At 43.0% G+C, this 16,893-nt stretch overlaps 1 protein-coding gene across 4 annotated transcripts in view; it reads right to left on the bottom strand.

Moving 5' to 3' along the window:
* LOC123262004 (alpha-1,3-mannosyl-glycoprotein 4-beta-N-acetylglucosaminyltransferase B) overlaps positions 1 to 16,893 on the bottom strand; it is a 102,939-nt gene that overhangs the window by 1,098 nt on the left and 84,948 nt on the right. The window lies entirely within an intron of this gene.

Raw genomic sequence — 16,893 nt, 5'->3', positions numbered from 1 at the left:
ATTTCAATCCGATCGGCCGAGTCGTTCAAAAGTTACACGAGGTTGACATACATATATACATACATAAATACACACACACACACACACACACACACACACACACACACACACACACACACACACACACACACACACACACACACACACACACACACACACACACACACACACACACACACACACACACACACACACACACACACACACACACACACACACACACACACACACACACACACACACACACACACACACACACACACACACACACACACACACACACACACACACACACACACACACACACACACACACACACACACACACACACACACACACACACACACACACACACACACACACACACACACACACACACACACACACACACACACACACACACACACACACACACACACACACACACACACACACACACACACACACACACACACACACACACACACACACACACACACACACACACACACACACACACACACACACACACACACACACACACACACACACACACACACACACACACACACACACACACACACACACACACACACACACACACACACACACACACACACACACACACACACACGTCAGGACACGGCTGCTTCCGAGCCTATCTTCACCGCTTTAAGCACGACGATTCTCCGGAGTGCCCATCCTGCCCAGGTGTCGCTGAAGACGTGGAGCACGTGATCTTTGCATGTCCTCGTTTTAACCAACAGCGCGATGAATTAGAGAAGATTCTAAAAAAGAGAATTCAACCGGAGACAATAGTAGAAGAAATGCTGTCATCAGAAGCTGTCTGGAACGCCACGAGCACCTTTGCCACTGAAGTGCTTACAGAGTTGTGGTCCATCGAGAGAAAAAGAGCAGAAAACAGAAACTAGAAGGGAGATAGAAATAAAAAACATCTTAGCCACCAGAAGGAAGAGCGGCAGCTAATTCCTCCCCTCGCGAAGAAATGCCTTACGGCGGTACCATGGGGGATCAGAGGATAGAAGAGAAAGGGGTTTAGGGTTTAGTGGGTAGGGGCGTTAGTGTCGAGTTAGTATGACGCTGCGTCGAGTCGCCACATATCCAGGCCAAACAGCTATGCCTAGAATCCGTAAAAAGGATTCCCCCCCCTAAAAAAAAACACACACACACACGCACACGCACGCACGCACACACACACACACACACACACACACACACACACACACACACACACACACACACACATACATACATACATACAACCGCACGGACATCATCGCGGGAATAGTCAGGGAAGCTTCGTGTGAACTTAAAACGTCGAGATCTGATGAAAACTCGATTTTCGCAAATCGGGGTAAAACCAATAACTTCCCGATTTTAAAAAATTTTAAATTTTCTTAGCGGGAAGCTAAAAATATTAAGAATGCATTCAGAACCTGCAGATAATCGAATATTAAACAAAACTCCCAAATATGAGGTATTTCCCTTATCTATTCCACACTTGTGGACTAGATAAGTAATAATTAGCATGGCACACCAATAAAATATACTACAACCCACTTTTTACCTGTATTGAGAACAAAGAAATTAGAAAAACGGTTGACCCTGTAGGCCATCCCTGCAACTTCCCGCTAAGTCCATACCTAGACGCTTAAAATAATAGCACTTATGCCGTTTTTGAGCTCTTCGAGCTCAAAAATACAATTTATGTGTTTTTTCGAGCTCTCTGAGCTCAAAGAGATAGCTTTTTTATTCTTTTCAACTTAAAGAGCTAAAAAGTCTGATAGAAGTTTGATAAAATACTATTTTTTGAATTTTGAAACCGCAATAGTTTTGAATGAAAGAACCGATTTTCAAGCGGTTTGCGGCATTCGACGCAGTTTTTGAGCCTCAAAAAATTTTTAGGTTTAAAATGATCGAACTAGAAATTTCGGAGTAATTCCGAAAAAACACTTTTTTCGATTTTCTATCCTTCACGATATCTCTCGAACGAATGAACCGGTTTTGACCGCAATAGCGGTGATCAACGTGGTTTTCCAAGGTTATGAGCTCTTCAGTTTTCAGAGTTGTTTGAACGAGTCGTTTAAAAGTTATTCCAAAAAATAAACTAAAAAAAAATTTTTTTTTGCAGTTTTTTTAGATTTCTCGATATCTATCGGTTTAAATCGGTCTAAATTGTATTTAAAATCTAAGTTTGGCCAAGCCTTTTCAAATGGTACCATCCACGATGAAATCGGTCAAACTGTTCAAAAGTTATAGGAGGTTTACACACACACACTCCCACACACACACACACACACACACACACACGCGCGCGCGCGTACACACGCTCGGAGCAGAAGAGATACTGCTACCGGGCGCCTCTCCCCGAGCGGATGGGAGAACACTCGCTGTCCTTGGATGACACTGAGTCTCTTAGTTGACAAGGTACAAAGGGTAGGAGCTAAATAAAATACGCTCCCGTGGACAAAACTCCCCTTAATGGGTTCGTCACATTAACTGACCTAGCAAGAAGAAGATCGTTCTCTGTTGTAACCCACTGGAAGTGTCCGGAACCTGTGTCGTAGTTTCTGACGACACAGATCACGGCTGATGTGAGCTTGCTCTGCCGAGCTGTAAGTTACAGCAGTAGATCAGGAGCCAGCCACCTCGGGCCTTGATCAGGGAGTACGCAGTGAGTGCTAGAGATCGGAATCTTCACCGCTCCGAGCGAGTCTAGTCCGTCCGTGTATTCCGGGACTGGCTAAGTGTCGACTAGGCCTCAGGGAACTGGGGTAGGAGTACTATCTCCGAGGGTACACCCGTTCCTAGTTATGACAACCTGCTCCACTCCGTACAATGCGCTGGTAAATCAAAAAAGTATGAGTAATTTACAGGAAACAAACAAGAGTGGAAACGGGCTACATGCCCAACAAGCAGCGATTGACGCAAGCGCTGAAATGAAGCGTTCGCAAGCGCTCAATCGCCTTGAAAAGCTGATCAGTGAGTTGAATGATTTCGTCCAACCAAATCAGTCGCGGAAGACAAAAGTAAAGCCAGCAGCAAGTCAGGTAAGAGAAAAGATCGACCTTCCCCTTACCCAGCAATCAGCCAAGCCGTGAAGAAAAAGGATTTGAAGAAAAGCCCTCCGCAAGGAAGGCAGTACGAAGCGACAAATAGGGAAAAGCGTCGGTTTGGCAAAAAGTTCAGTCCAAGAAAGAGCTAAAGCGATAGAAGAAAGAGATGCTCCCAAAACAGATGACAAAGGAGCCCCGATCTGAACCCAAGCGAAAGAAACCGCGGAAATGGATCAGACCGGATGCCCTCATAATCCGGCTGACAGAGAAAGCAAAGTACGCCGAGATCCTGCGCCGAATAAAACAGGACGTCCCTGATGATCAGGTCCGTAGTACAGTAGAGAAGATCCACAAGACCAATGCTGGAGATATGCTGATAACTCTTTCGAGGAAGAACACCGACAATGGCCAAACATTGAGAAAGACCATTGCAGACATACTGAAAGAAGACGCAAGAGTAACCTGCAAAGGACCACAGGAGGTAATTGAGATCCGAGACGTCGATGATGACATAACGAAGGACGACATCCAGGGTGCCCTACAAAAGGAAGCTGTAGATGGCTGTGAGATACCACTAGAGGCAATCAAGATCTGTAAGGCCTATAGAGGTACTCAAATTGCTACAGTAATTCTACCAGCAGCAACAGCACAGAAACTACTGGATGGAAGTAATAAAATCCGGATTGGTTGGGTTAATTGCCGAATAAGTGAAACGAAGAGACCTATTCAATGCTTTAAATGCTGGCATTTCGGACATCATGGATCCCAGTGCAGAAGCAAGGTGAACCGGTCGAAGCTTTGCATCAGATGCGGACAAGAAGGGCACAAGATTGCTGATTGTAAATCCAGCCAAATGTGCATTATGTGCTGAGATTGAAAGTGCAGAGAATGTTGCCCACCATGCCGGTACTTATAAGTGCCCGTTATTTCAGGAGGCACTCCAGAAGTTGACGAACAAACAAACATGAGGATACTGCAGCTCAATCTCAACCATTGTGAGGCAGCGCATGACCTGCTTATGCAATCCGTGCGAGAACTAGAGCTTGACTTGGTACTGATAGCAGAGCCATATAAACACCTGAGTACCCAACCCTGGGAATCTGACAGCACATCCAAAGCTGTCATGTAGCAAGCTCCCTTTCCAAAATGCAGTCGACAACAGCAATGCCGGCTTTGTAGCAGTATCAGTAGAGGGCATCCGCTTCTATAGCTGTTACGCACCACCTAGCCTCTCTACTGTCGAATTCACCGCATTTCTGGATCAACTTGACGAGGACGCGAAGCATTACCACCCAGTGGCAATAGCCGGGGACCAACGCCTGGGCAGTAGACTGGGGCAGCAAGCATACAAACGCGCGAGGAAAGGAACTACTAGAAGCCTTTTCTACATTAGATACACCAGAGGTAATATTAACTGGAAAGTGATGGATATCTACACAGCTAGCGACCACAACGCGATTCTCTGGGAAATATCAAACGTCCAGAGCCCGAAAAGACCTAAAAAGCAACAACACCATTGGTTGGAAGGTAAAAACTCTTGACCCAAGTGCAGTGTTAGTAGCTCTCAATAGTGACCAGATTATCGCGGGCTGCGCAGAAGAGAAGACCAAGGACCTGATGAAAAGAGTGACCCAGGCTTGTGACGCCAGTATGTCTTGTAGACGTGGCATGAACACAAGACCTTCCGTTCACTGGTGGAACGACCACATCAGCGCCCTTCGTAAAGAGTGTCATCAGAAGAGAAGAATATCTCAGCGTGGCTACCGACGACCTAACTCTGCGGAGCTGGTCGCAGAGTACAAAAAAGCCCGTCGATTCCTGAACAAAGTCATCAAAAATAGCAAAAGAAAATGCTGGAAGGAGCTCATCAACGAGGTGGACAGAGATCTGTGGGGTAGGCCGTATAAGGTGGTCATGACCCATCTTAAAAACCAGCTAATGCCATCACCCACGTGTCCTCAACTCCTACAGAAGATCGTAAACGCGTTGTTCCCTGAACAAAGCGAGTTTAACTACCTATTAGCGCAGAATGAAATGGATGATATTCTATCTGTCACGAAGGAAGAACTGAGGGAGGCTTGTAATCGTGTAGGGAACAATAAAGCACCAGGATTGGACGGGGTCCTTAATATTGCTTTAAAAACAACTATAAAAGCAGTGCTATCATTGTTCCTGGACGTCTACGACACATGCCTCAAGAAAGGGATTTTCACTCGGAAGTGGAAGCAGCAACGACTAGTACTACTATCAAAAGGGAAAAAGCCACCAGAAGAACCGTCATCTTATCGACCACTTTGTACGTTAGACACGGCAGGTAAGATATTTGAGCGTATAATCCACCAAAGAATAGAAGCAGTTGTCGATCCACTCCTGGTAGACAACCAGTATGGTTTTCGGAAAGGACGATCAACCCTGGACGCAATCAATCTGGTTGTTGCAACGGACAAGGAGGCAATGGAAGGGATCAGATGGAAGAGTGGAGCGAAGAAGTACTGCCTGGTGGCCACTTTGGACATCAAAAATGCCTTCAACTCCGCCAACTGGGACTGCATTATGCAAGCCCTGGAAGAGAAAAACGTACCAGGATACCTACGTAGGATAGTGGCTAGCTACTTCACGGACAGAATCCTGAGATACGACACGAAGAATGGTCCAAAAGAGTATGATATTACCGGAGGTATACCCCAGGGTTCCGTTCTGGGTCCACTTCTGTGGAATATCATGTATGATAGCCTGCTGAGACTGATTCTTCCAAGAAGTGTCAAGCTTGTTGCATATGCAGATGATGTAACTGTCGTAATCGTTGCGAAACACCTAGATGAGATAAACCACATGTTCGGTATCACCTTTGAGAAAGTTAACCGGTGGATGGACTCAATGAATCTACAACTGGCTAAACAGAAGACTGAGGCTGTGCTTATTACCAGCAGAAAAGTGATAGAGACCATAAAGCTGAAAGTCGGAGAGCAAGAAATCACATCACAATCATATATCCGATATCTGGGAGTGATGCTTGATGCCCGACTCAACTTTAAGCAGCAAGTCGAACACTTGAGTGCAAAAGCATCAGCAGTGGTAGTAGCTTAGCACGACTGATGCCAAACGTCGGAGGCCCAAAACAGAGCAGAAGACTACTGCTATCATCTGTAGTCACATCAATGCTCACTTACGGAATATCTATCTGGGCGGACGCACTAGAGAAGCAAGAATCATGGAGAAAGGCTGGACCAGTCTACCGTCTGAGTGCCTTAAGAGTAGCAAGCGCCTTCCGCACAATATCTATGGAAGCAGTGTGTGTCATTTCCGGAACTTTGCCTCTTAGAGTCTTAGCTCAGGGAAGACGGATCCTTTACCAACGACAGAAGTCAACCCCACTAAGCGCTGAGGAGCTTAGAACAGAAGAACGGCAGAAGAGCAAGTCGATGGCAACTACTGTCATCAGAGGCTGCCTGGAACGCCATAAACACGTTTGTCACGGGAGTCCTCTCAGACCTGCGGTCCATAGAAAGAAAAAGAGCGAATGACGCCAATTAGAAGGAGGAAAGAATAACACCTTAGCCACCAGAAGAAAGAGCAGTAGCTAGATCCTCCCCTCACGAAGTAATGCCTGACGGCGGTTTCCATGAGGGATTAGGGGAAAGAGGAAAAGGGGTTTAGGGTTTAGTGGGTAGGGGCGCTAGCGTCGAGTTTTAGTATGACACTGCGTCAAATCGCCCTATATCCAGGCCAAACAGCTATGCCTAGAATCCGTAAAAAGGTTCCGTAAAAAGATTCCCCCCCCCCTTAAAAAAAAAAAAAAAAACACACGCGCACACACACCACACCTCGTGTCGGGCTTGCTGGGTCCCGCATCGGGCGCCTCCCCAGGTGAAGGATAGGGGAATGCCCGGCATATCTGCACGTTAGATGCGTCGGGTACCGAGGAAATAGAATACTCGGGGTGGACCAAAACATAGCAAAAGATGATATGAAAATGCCAGATCAATTTTGAACATCGTCTACGGTGCAGGGGGGATACCTCAGTGCCGGCGAGGGAAGGCGTGCAAACGGGCCTGAACTCGTCGTTATCAAGCGACCGTTTAAACAGCGGAGTAGACCCCATGGCTCTGCTGTCTAGCAATGCTAGCAAAGTTACAGAGAGTACGAAATCAGCCCGGATGGCAGAGAACGGACAGCTGAGCAACATTCCTCCAAAAAGTAAAGGACCTTTTGCTCCTGTCACTAATCAAACCTACCGAGGAAGAATCAACTCTGTAACGACCGTTAGAGGCCAACACTCACCAATGGAGAGGCTCGGCATCAAGATCGAAGAGTTAGCCAAGTTTATAAAAGACAAGAAGAATCTCCATCATGAGATGAGAAAATTGGTTACATCTATTACTACAGCATATAGGTTAGCCAACAAATCACCAGGCATGTCGGCCTCAACGACCCAAACAACTCCGAGTCTGACCAAAAAATCACAGCCATTTTTGGTCACTCATAAAAAATTACTACAGCAAGGAAAGGACAATAACAAGGAGAGGCAGCTGTCCACGCCCAGCCCTTCTTCAATAATCGAGGAGCCACCACAGAAAAAGACAGCCCGGGAGAACGTCTGGACTACAGTGGACCTAAATAGGAAGAAGAAGGAAAAAGAGCATGAAACAGCGGCTCCCCCTAATAAAGCTCAAAACCAGCCAAGTAAGGGTGCCTCTAAGAAACCGAGGAGAAAGAAGACAAAAACTAAGGCTGTTCTTGTCCAACCAGTAGACGGCCAAACTTATGCCGATATCCTAAAGGAAATCAAGGCCAAGGTAAGCTCTGTCGAGACGGACGTATACATAAAGTCTATTAAAAAGACGAAACACGTAGGCGTTCTCCTTGAAATGGCTCGAAAGACTGAAGACAGCAAGACTTTCACCGATGCAGTAAGGTCAGCCACTGCAAACATCGGCACGGTCAAGACGCTAACACCAACAACAACGATCGAGATCCTCGACTTGGACGAAATCTCTACCGAGAGCGAAGTCCGTGAAGCACTTAAACGTGAATTCACTGACAGCCTGGAGGTCAAACGAGTAAATTTGATAAAACCCACACCACGAGGAAATCGGGCAGCCTTCTGCGAAGTAGACGAGATCAAAGCGATTAAGGCCCTTGACAAGGCCCATATAATGATCGGTTGGGTGAACTGTTGTATACGCTTAGTTGCAAAAGTAACCTGCTGTTTTAAATCTTTTGGTTTTGGACACCAAACACGCCAGTGTGCGGGACCAAACAGAAGCAGGTGCTGCTACCAATGTGGCGGAGAGAACCACAAGGCCGTAAACTGCACGGAGAAGCCAGAATGCTTCCTTTGTGCTCCGGACAAAGATGCCCAGGATGGTCTATGCCATATTTCTGGCACTGGAGCTTGCAGGGCATTCCGCACAGCACTTGCAGAAGCCAAGAGAGGGCAGAAGTGACACGCATACTACAAGGCAACCTGAATAGGTGCACCTTGGCGCAAAACCTGCTGCGACAGTGTGTCTTTGAAGATAAAATAGACGTCTGCTTCATCTGCGAGCAATATCTAAACATCGAAGGTAAATCATGGTTCGCAGACGAAACTGACACGGCAGCTATTTGGATTGTGAACACAAAGAACGTCACCGTCAACAACAGCGGAAGTGGAGCAGGTTTTGTCTGGATTCAAACCCCCACAACCTACTTCATGAGCGTCTATCTCTGATCTAACGAAGGGATTAGTGTGTTCCGACAGAAACTGGCAAATATAGAAGATGCAGTCACTAAATTCAACGGCGAAGTCATCGTAGCCGGAGACTACAACGCTAAATCGGCTGAGTGGGGCGCTGGTTTCTCTGACACCAGAAGTAACGAGGTCGCTGACGTCGCGGCTAGACTCGACTTCATAGTGCTGAACACCGGGAGCACCACGACCTTTAGAAGACCAGGAGTACCAAGAGTCCATCCTCGACATTTCGTTGGCAACTCCAAGGACTGCCAACATGATCGGAAACTGGACTGTATCCGAAGAATACAGTGGCAGTGACCACCAGTTTGTGACATTCAACGTTGGATTGTCATCTACACCGGTTCCACAACGCGACCTTTCTAAGCGGAAGTGGAATGCCAGAAGGCTTGATCCAGAGGAATTGCGAACTTCTCTTGCACGAAGCTGGTCTATCCTTCAGAACAACATGACTCCGGATACCTGCAGCGAGACGGAAAAGGCAGTTGTAAATATGATGAAGGAGATTGCTGCCGCATGTGACGCCTCTATGCTGCGGCTGAAAAATAGGAGTTTCCACAGGCCGGCGTACTGGTGGTCAACACACATAGCAGAACTTCGCAAAAGATGTCATAAGCTACGTCGTCGTGCAACGAGAGCCGCGAAACGCTCCCCAAGTGAGGACTTGTATTCAAAAGAGTACAAGCAGGCCAACAAGACGCTAAACCAAGCCATTAAAGCAAGAAAAGAGATATTGTGGAAACAGATCTGTAATGATCTCGTCAAGGACATCTGGGGCAAAGCCTACCAAATTGTCACTAAACGACTTGGAAAGGCTTCACCAGAAGCGCCGAAGTCTCCTGCCTTAATGGACAGCATTGTAGCGGAACTTTTCCCCAAACACCCGCCGCGGGAGAAGAAACACTACGCTAAAAACAGCGAAGGAACACCCTTCACAACTAAGGAACTACTAGACGCGGCCAAGTCACTCAAAACAGGAAAGACACCTGGACCTGATGACATCCCGGCAGCGGTGATCAAGATTGTAGCCCTGGAATATCTAGACATACTCCTGAACACCTACAACGCATGCTTGGCAACTGGCACGTTTCCCGCGGTCTGGAAGCGGCAGAGATTGGTTCTCTTAGACAAAGGAAAGGGAACCCCCGTAACACCTTCGTCCTTTAGACTACTCTGTATGCTAGACATTGCTGGAAAACTGCTCGAGAAGCTCATACAAGGGAGACTTCGCAACGACATCGACCATGCTGGAGGTTTTGCCACCAACTAGCATGGCTTCCGGAAAGGTCGTTCGACAGCCGGAGCGATCGAGAAAGTTATAAAGACAGCAACACAAGCATGGTCTGGTAGCCTCAAAGCTCGTAAAGTATGTCTCCTCCTCACGCTAGATGTAAAAAACGCATTTAACAGCGCAAATTGGAGAGACATTATAGATGCTCTGGAGCACAAGTTTGACGCGGAGCCAGAGAATCTGGCACTAGTCGACAACTACCTGGACGAAAGAAAGCTAATAGCGGAAACTACGAAAGGTCCACAAGAACACGCCATAACGGCTGGCGTACCGCAAGGCTCAATAATGGGGTCCGATCTATGGAATGCGGACTACGACGAGCTTTTTGAAATCTCGTTACCAAAGCAAGTAGAACTAACGGGCTTTGCAGGCGACGTTGCGGCCACGATAGTAGTAGACAGCGTAGAAGAGGCCGAATTACTGATCCGGGAAACCATTGACGCCATCGAGACCTGGCTTGATAAACACCAACTGAAACTCGCCAAGCATAAAACCGAGATGGTTGTTCTGACACGTCAAAAATGGTTCCCAAAACCATTCGCTGTAGACATGGAAAAAACAACACTGACGTCAACAAGGGCCCTGCGCTATCTAGGGGTAATGATAGACGAGAAACTATCTTTCCGCGAACACCTTGACAGTGCATGCAAGAAAGCCAGCAAGACGGTGTCTAGCCTGGCAAGAATCATGACCAACACTATGGGACTAAGAACCAAAAAGAGAAGAGTTCTTCTAGAAGTAGTCCATTCGGTACTGCTTTATGGAGCAGAAATATGGGCAGACATATTGAAACAGAAGACTGACCGACGAAAAATAGCGGCAGTGCAGCGGGGAGGCGCTTTCAGGGTTGCCTGCGCCTATCGAACGGTTTCCGAGGCGGCTATATTGGTCATTTCGGGAGCCGCACCTATCAACTTACTCGTATTTGAGAGAGCGAAACTTTATGACGCTTAAAACAGTGACGAAAACATGAAGGACGCAAGAACGAGGATAAAGGCGGAAACGCAACAAGAGTGGCAGGACCGATGGACATCGGGAGAGACGGGCAGATGGACGGCACGCCTGATTCCAAACATCAACGTCTGGCTTTCTCAGGAATCTTTTTAAGATAGGACTGCACAGCACACCAACGTGCAAATACTGCCCAGACAAAATTAACAACGTCGAGCACACGTTTTTTGAGTGTGACCGGTGGAAGGACTACAAGAGCAGTACTGATGAAACTATTGGCACTACGCTTTCCCCTGAGAGCTTAGTAACCTGCATGATCGTTATCAAGCGACGGTTATGACAGCGGGGTCGACCCCATGGCTCTACTGTCTGAAAATGGTACAGGGAGCCCGAAAACAGCACAGATGGAAGAAGATGGACAGCCAATGAAAGTTCTTCCAAACAGTGGAGGACCTTTTGCTCCCGTTACTATTCAAACCTACCAAGGAATGATTAACTCTGCACCAACCACCACTGGCCAACAGTCACCAATGGAGAGGCTTGGTAGCAAGATTGAAGAGTTAGCCGACTTCACTCGGACACGGACTTCTTCCTGACCCAGCTATTGACGGGACATGGGCAGTTCAATGCCTATCTTTTCAAGATGGGTTTGCACAGCACACCGACGTGCAAATACTGCCTAGACAAAATTGACAACGCCGAGCATAGGTTTTCGAGTGTGATCGGTGGAAGGGCGACAGAATCAGCACCGAAGAAACAATAGGCACCACGTTCTCCCCTGAGATCTTGGTAACCTGCATGATCAAAAAAGAAGACAACTGGTCAGCTGTCGCAGCCTACACGCAGCACCTTTTAAAAGAAAAAATCGCAGAAAGGGATTAGAAACCAGTAGTAACAAGAAGTAGGCGTCGTGAGACGCAACATGAACTGGATTGAAGTAATGCTAAAGCGGTTCCGATCCAGTCATCTCCGTACCATCCACGGGGTAAAAGAGAGGAGTTTTTTTTTAGTGGGTTAAAATCCCACACTACCGGCCATCATCTTTTAATGATAGCGGTGTCTTTGGAAGATGTTTTTCGCTTCTCTATAAAAAAAAAAAAAAAAAAAAAAAAAAAAAAACACAGACGTACGGACATAATCGTAAAAATAGTCAGGAAAGCTTCTTAGGACTTCAAAACGTCGAGATCTGTTGAAAGCGCGATTTTTGCCAATCTAGGTAAAACCAATAACTTCCCGATTTTTCGAAAATCTTCGATTTTCTTAGCGGGAAGTTAAAAAAAAAACGTCACAGTACATAATACTTAAACTAGATTATAACATAATATTTTAATCCAACAAAATTTTTAAGATTTTTAACTTCCCGCTAAAAAAATCGAAAATTTTCAAAAATCGGGAAGTTATTGTTTTCACCCCGTTTTGCGAAAATCGAGTTTTCATCAGATCTCGACGTTTGAAGGTCACAGGAAGCTTTCCTGACTATCTCCGCGAGGTTGTCACTATGTCTGTATGTATGTATGTGTGCATGTGTGTGTGTGTGTGTGTGTGTGTGTGTGTGTGTGTGTGTGTGTGTGTGTGTGTGTGTGTGTGTGTGTGTATATATATATGTGAATCGCTTATAACTTTTAAACGACTAAACCGATCGGAACCAACCGAACGACGTTCTAAAGTGTTCCCTCGAACTTAGATTCCCTGAGAATTTGAATCGATTCAGAACGATGGATTTTGAGAAATTTTGAAAAATCTCAAAAATAATAAGAAAAAAATCATTTTTGAAAGTGGTTTTTTTGGAATAACTTTTAAACGGCTTGATCTATCAACTCCAAAAACCAATCCGCCCTTAACCTTAAAAAACCAATTCGATTACCGCTAATCCGGTCAAAATTGGTTGATTCGTTCGAGAGATATCGTGAACGAAAGAAAACCGAAAAAAGTATTTTTTTCACATAACTTCGACATTTCCTATCGGATCGTTTTTGATGAAATAGAATAATTTTTAGATCTTAAAAAAATGCGATTCCAAAAACTAATCAGCTCTTAATATAAAAAAACCACGTCAATCGCCGCCAACCGCGTAAAAATCGGTTCATCCATTCAAAAGTTATTGCGGTTTAAAAATTAGAAAAATTGTGTTTTATCAAAATTTTATCAGTAGGCGAAGAGTCTCGAAGAGAGTCTCAGAGAGCTTAAAATAACACATAAATAGTATTTTTTAGCTCGGAGAGATCAAAAACATCATTAGTGCAATTTTAAGCACCTAGGTATGAAATGAGCGGGAAGTTGCACGGATGGCCTTCAGGGTCTTACGTTTTTCTAATTTTTTTTTGTATATTTTGAAACGGCAATGAAACGGGGATCCACCGCTTTCTTGGTCACCCCTAATTTTTATTTATGGTGCCACTGAATTTTTCACACAGTATTCAGAAACTGGACCAAGCATGGAGTGATGACACAGGGTCGTGAGAGATTATTAGGAAGGATACAGAAATTATTAAAAGAAATTCATTTTCACAATTTATTTTATTTAAATAACCCTTAATACACAATCAAAACCCCTTACAAAATAATCAAATAGGATTATTCCCGAAGATACCCTCTTATGGAGCGTCTATATTGCGGTTTCTATCATAGTTCCTATTCCCGACAGTACCCTCATATGGAGCGTCTATGCCGCGGTTTCTAGCTTACTACCTTTGTACTCCAAATCCGGCGTCTATCCAACGGTTTCTAAGTGAGCCCAGGAAGCAGAGGAGGATACCATGAATCCCTAGGCCACACTGCAATAATATTTTTCCATATACACCCACAATTTATTTATTTTCCAACTTACGCCTATTGCACCCCCACCTGGGCGTCTATGCAAAGGACTCTGTGTGCCCAGGAAACAGAGGAGGATACCATGAATCCCTAGGCAACACTACAATTGCTAATACTACCCACCCACACTATTAATTAATTTTTCATACACACTAGATAATACCCTAGATTTTACAGATTAACATTTATAAATTTATTTCCCAAAATTACTATTCCATTCATACCAACTTATTTATAAATCCTAATTCCAAATTCCAGTTTAAAATTCTTAACTAATTTATTGTCGTGGTCTTAATAATACAACAAATAAATATTTAATTACAAGAGGTTTTCGTATCTTGAATTAATAGATTAAAATCTATTGACAGAGGTCTTAATAATCTGTCAACAATGTGTTTGTTGCGTCCGAGCATTTACAAAATTATTTTGTTAAATTAATTTACTTTATTTTATCTAATTTATTTTCTCAGAATTTATTAAGTATTTACTAAATTATTTTAATTAATTTTACCAGAATTTATTAAATATTTTATTAGGTCGTTGTTAATTTAGTCCGAATTATTTTATCAGAATTTATGAGTTATTTTATTTAATTAAGAACTTAATTTTATGAACTAAAAATTTATCAATTGATTTTATTTGATTTATTTTGACTAAACTATTTTACTTGTCCTTGAATAACCGAGTTTTATTTTACCTAAATTATTTCATTTTACTTTCTATTATGTTTGGTCGAAAAACTTAGCATTTATTTTATTTTACTTTAACAGAGGATTATATTCTGCCTAGCAACACAGTAATATTTTAGTCTCGACCTTGAGTGTCCTCTACTCAGAGTTTTCGCGCGGGACAAGATGGCTGACGCTCTCGCTCGGTCTTGCGTCTCTGTCGCACAACTCGCTAAGTTAAATTTCGAACGAAATTTTCAAGTGAAATATTTTATATTTTAATTAAACAATGCAGACTAACAATTTTAACAACTATTTCCTGACTCGAATTCTATTTTAAACAATTTTATTTTGACAACCAAAAATTTATTACAAATGATTTTACTGATTTTAATTCATTTAACTTCCAATGATTTTACTAAAATTTTAACAAAATATTTTACTGTTTTTAAAATGCGCAATTAATTAAATAAATCTACTCAACTCAATTACCAAAGACAATTTGTTTGACGCGGCACCGAAGTCATGAATTGACCAACCGAAATTATTTCTAGTAAAGTCAATCCAGACTCTGCCTACGTAGTAAATTAATGAACCGAAATAATTCCTGGTTTTATCTATTAAATATTTAGTACTTTTATTCCTGACTTGTTCTTAAATTTATTCTTAATTTTATTCTAATTTTTATTTTGGACTTTTCTCAATTTTCATAAATTCATTCCGAATATTATTTTAAATAAATTCTTAAACATTTTCTGATAAATAAATTCTATATAATATTTTAAGTAAATTTTATTGACTAAATTCTTAAATTAATGATTGTGACCGAACGCGAAATGGCGATGATCTTCAGCCGACTTGAGTGCCTGGCTGACGCCGCACCACCGAGAGATTATTTAGACATGATATTTGTTCCTGGAGTTTTTATAATTTTAATTGCGCACTTCCACGATGAGCTGCAAACTCCTTGTCTCGGTGTTGGTACAAAACTTCTCCTCGGTGAGTTATTTGATCTGGCGGCAAAGACATTGGTCACTGCGTCGCGTCACCTACTCCCGGCAAATATTTTACCTGTAACTGCAAATCGGCATTAGTACTTATTACAAATTAAATTAACTAATGCAAGCTGACAGAAAGGTCTATAAAGCAATAATTAATAAAGTTTTTATCGCTTCGTTCCACAGAGGTTGAGCGAAATAAAATAATTACCTGGGACAGATGTTCAGTAAGTTTTACGTGTTATACAGCTAGGCTGTTCGGTCACAATGAATCTTCCGAATTTTGTCGGTGCGTTTCTTTCTTCCTCTGCTCTTCCCACTCTCACTACGACGACACCTCCACCTTGGAGACACACTTACTAGTCTCAAACTATGACTACGAGGTCTCAAGATCACAGCGCTCTGTGATCCGTCAATAACTTAATGAGTGCCGGTAAAAGGGCTTTTAATGGGTAACGATCACTCCGTTACAATTTTTAAATATTTTTAAATTGATTCAACTAATATCTATAATTAAAAACCTTCAACTAACATAGAAAGTTCGGGAATCAAAAATTTAAATTTATCAACTGTCTAAATTTAGCAAATGATCGAAAACTTTGGTTTTAAACACTTCACTGCTGCTTGAACTCACAATTTCATCAGGTAGTTCTTCCCACATACGAATCACAGTGATCACTGATCAGAAAAGAATGCTCGATATAGGTGGTGGCAAAATGAGGTAATCGGAGGTTGAAGGTAGAACGAAGATAGAATTTTTCCAAAATATTTTTTTTCAATAGCCCTAAGTATTCTCTTTCAAACAAACGAAAGGCTATTCCTGTATCTATAATAGCGTTCGAGATATTAGAAAAACAAAATTGAAAAACTGGAAAAATTGCGAAATTTTGAATTTGCATATCTTTTGAAAAAAAATTTTTTATTTTTTTTCCTTTTACAGAATTTCGTTACATGATTAAAAAAATCTTCTGACCAAAATTTCTCCAAATCGAAAGGGGTTAATTCCAACTATTTGTCGATTTGACATGGAATGACCCTAGTAATAAATAAATTAATTAATTAATAAAAAGTACTGCGTAATTGAAAAATGATTTATTTATAGTCGTCTTTGTGAAATTAAAATTAATTCTCATGCCGTGAAGTATTATTAATCGCGGGTAAACTCTATAATAACACGACCAAAACTCCGGAAAATCACCAGCGAAACTTTTATAAAGCTCCGCAAAACATCGAAAAAAACTTAACAAAAACGCTAAAGAAACTCCACAGCAACTCTGAAAATATTCGACAAAAATACTAGGAAAACTCCATAGCGACTCCGAAAAAACTCGTCAAAAACTTCTTGAAAACTTCAGTAATACACTTTTGTGACTCCGTGTGG

Source organism: Cotesia glomerata, linkage group LG3 (assembly GCF_020080835.1).
Source record: "Cotesia glomerata isolate CgM1 linkage group LG3, MPM_Cglom_v2.3, whole genome shotgun sequence".
NCBI classification, from domain to species: domain Eukaryota; kingdom Metazoa; phylum Arthropoda; class Insecta; order Hymenoptera; family Braconidae; genus Cotesia; species Cotesia glomerata.
This window is presented reverse-complemented; position numbering and strand designations above follow the sequence as displayed.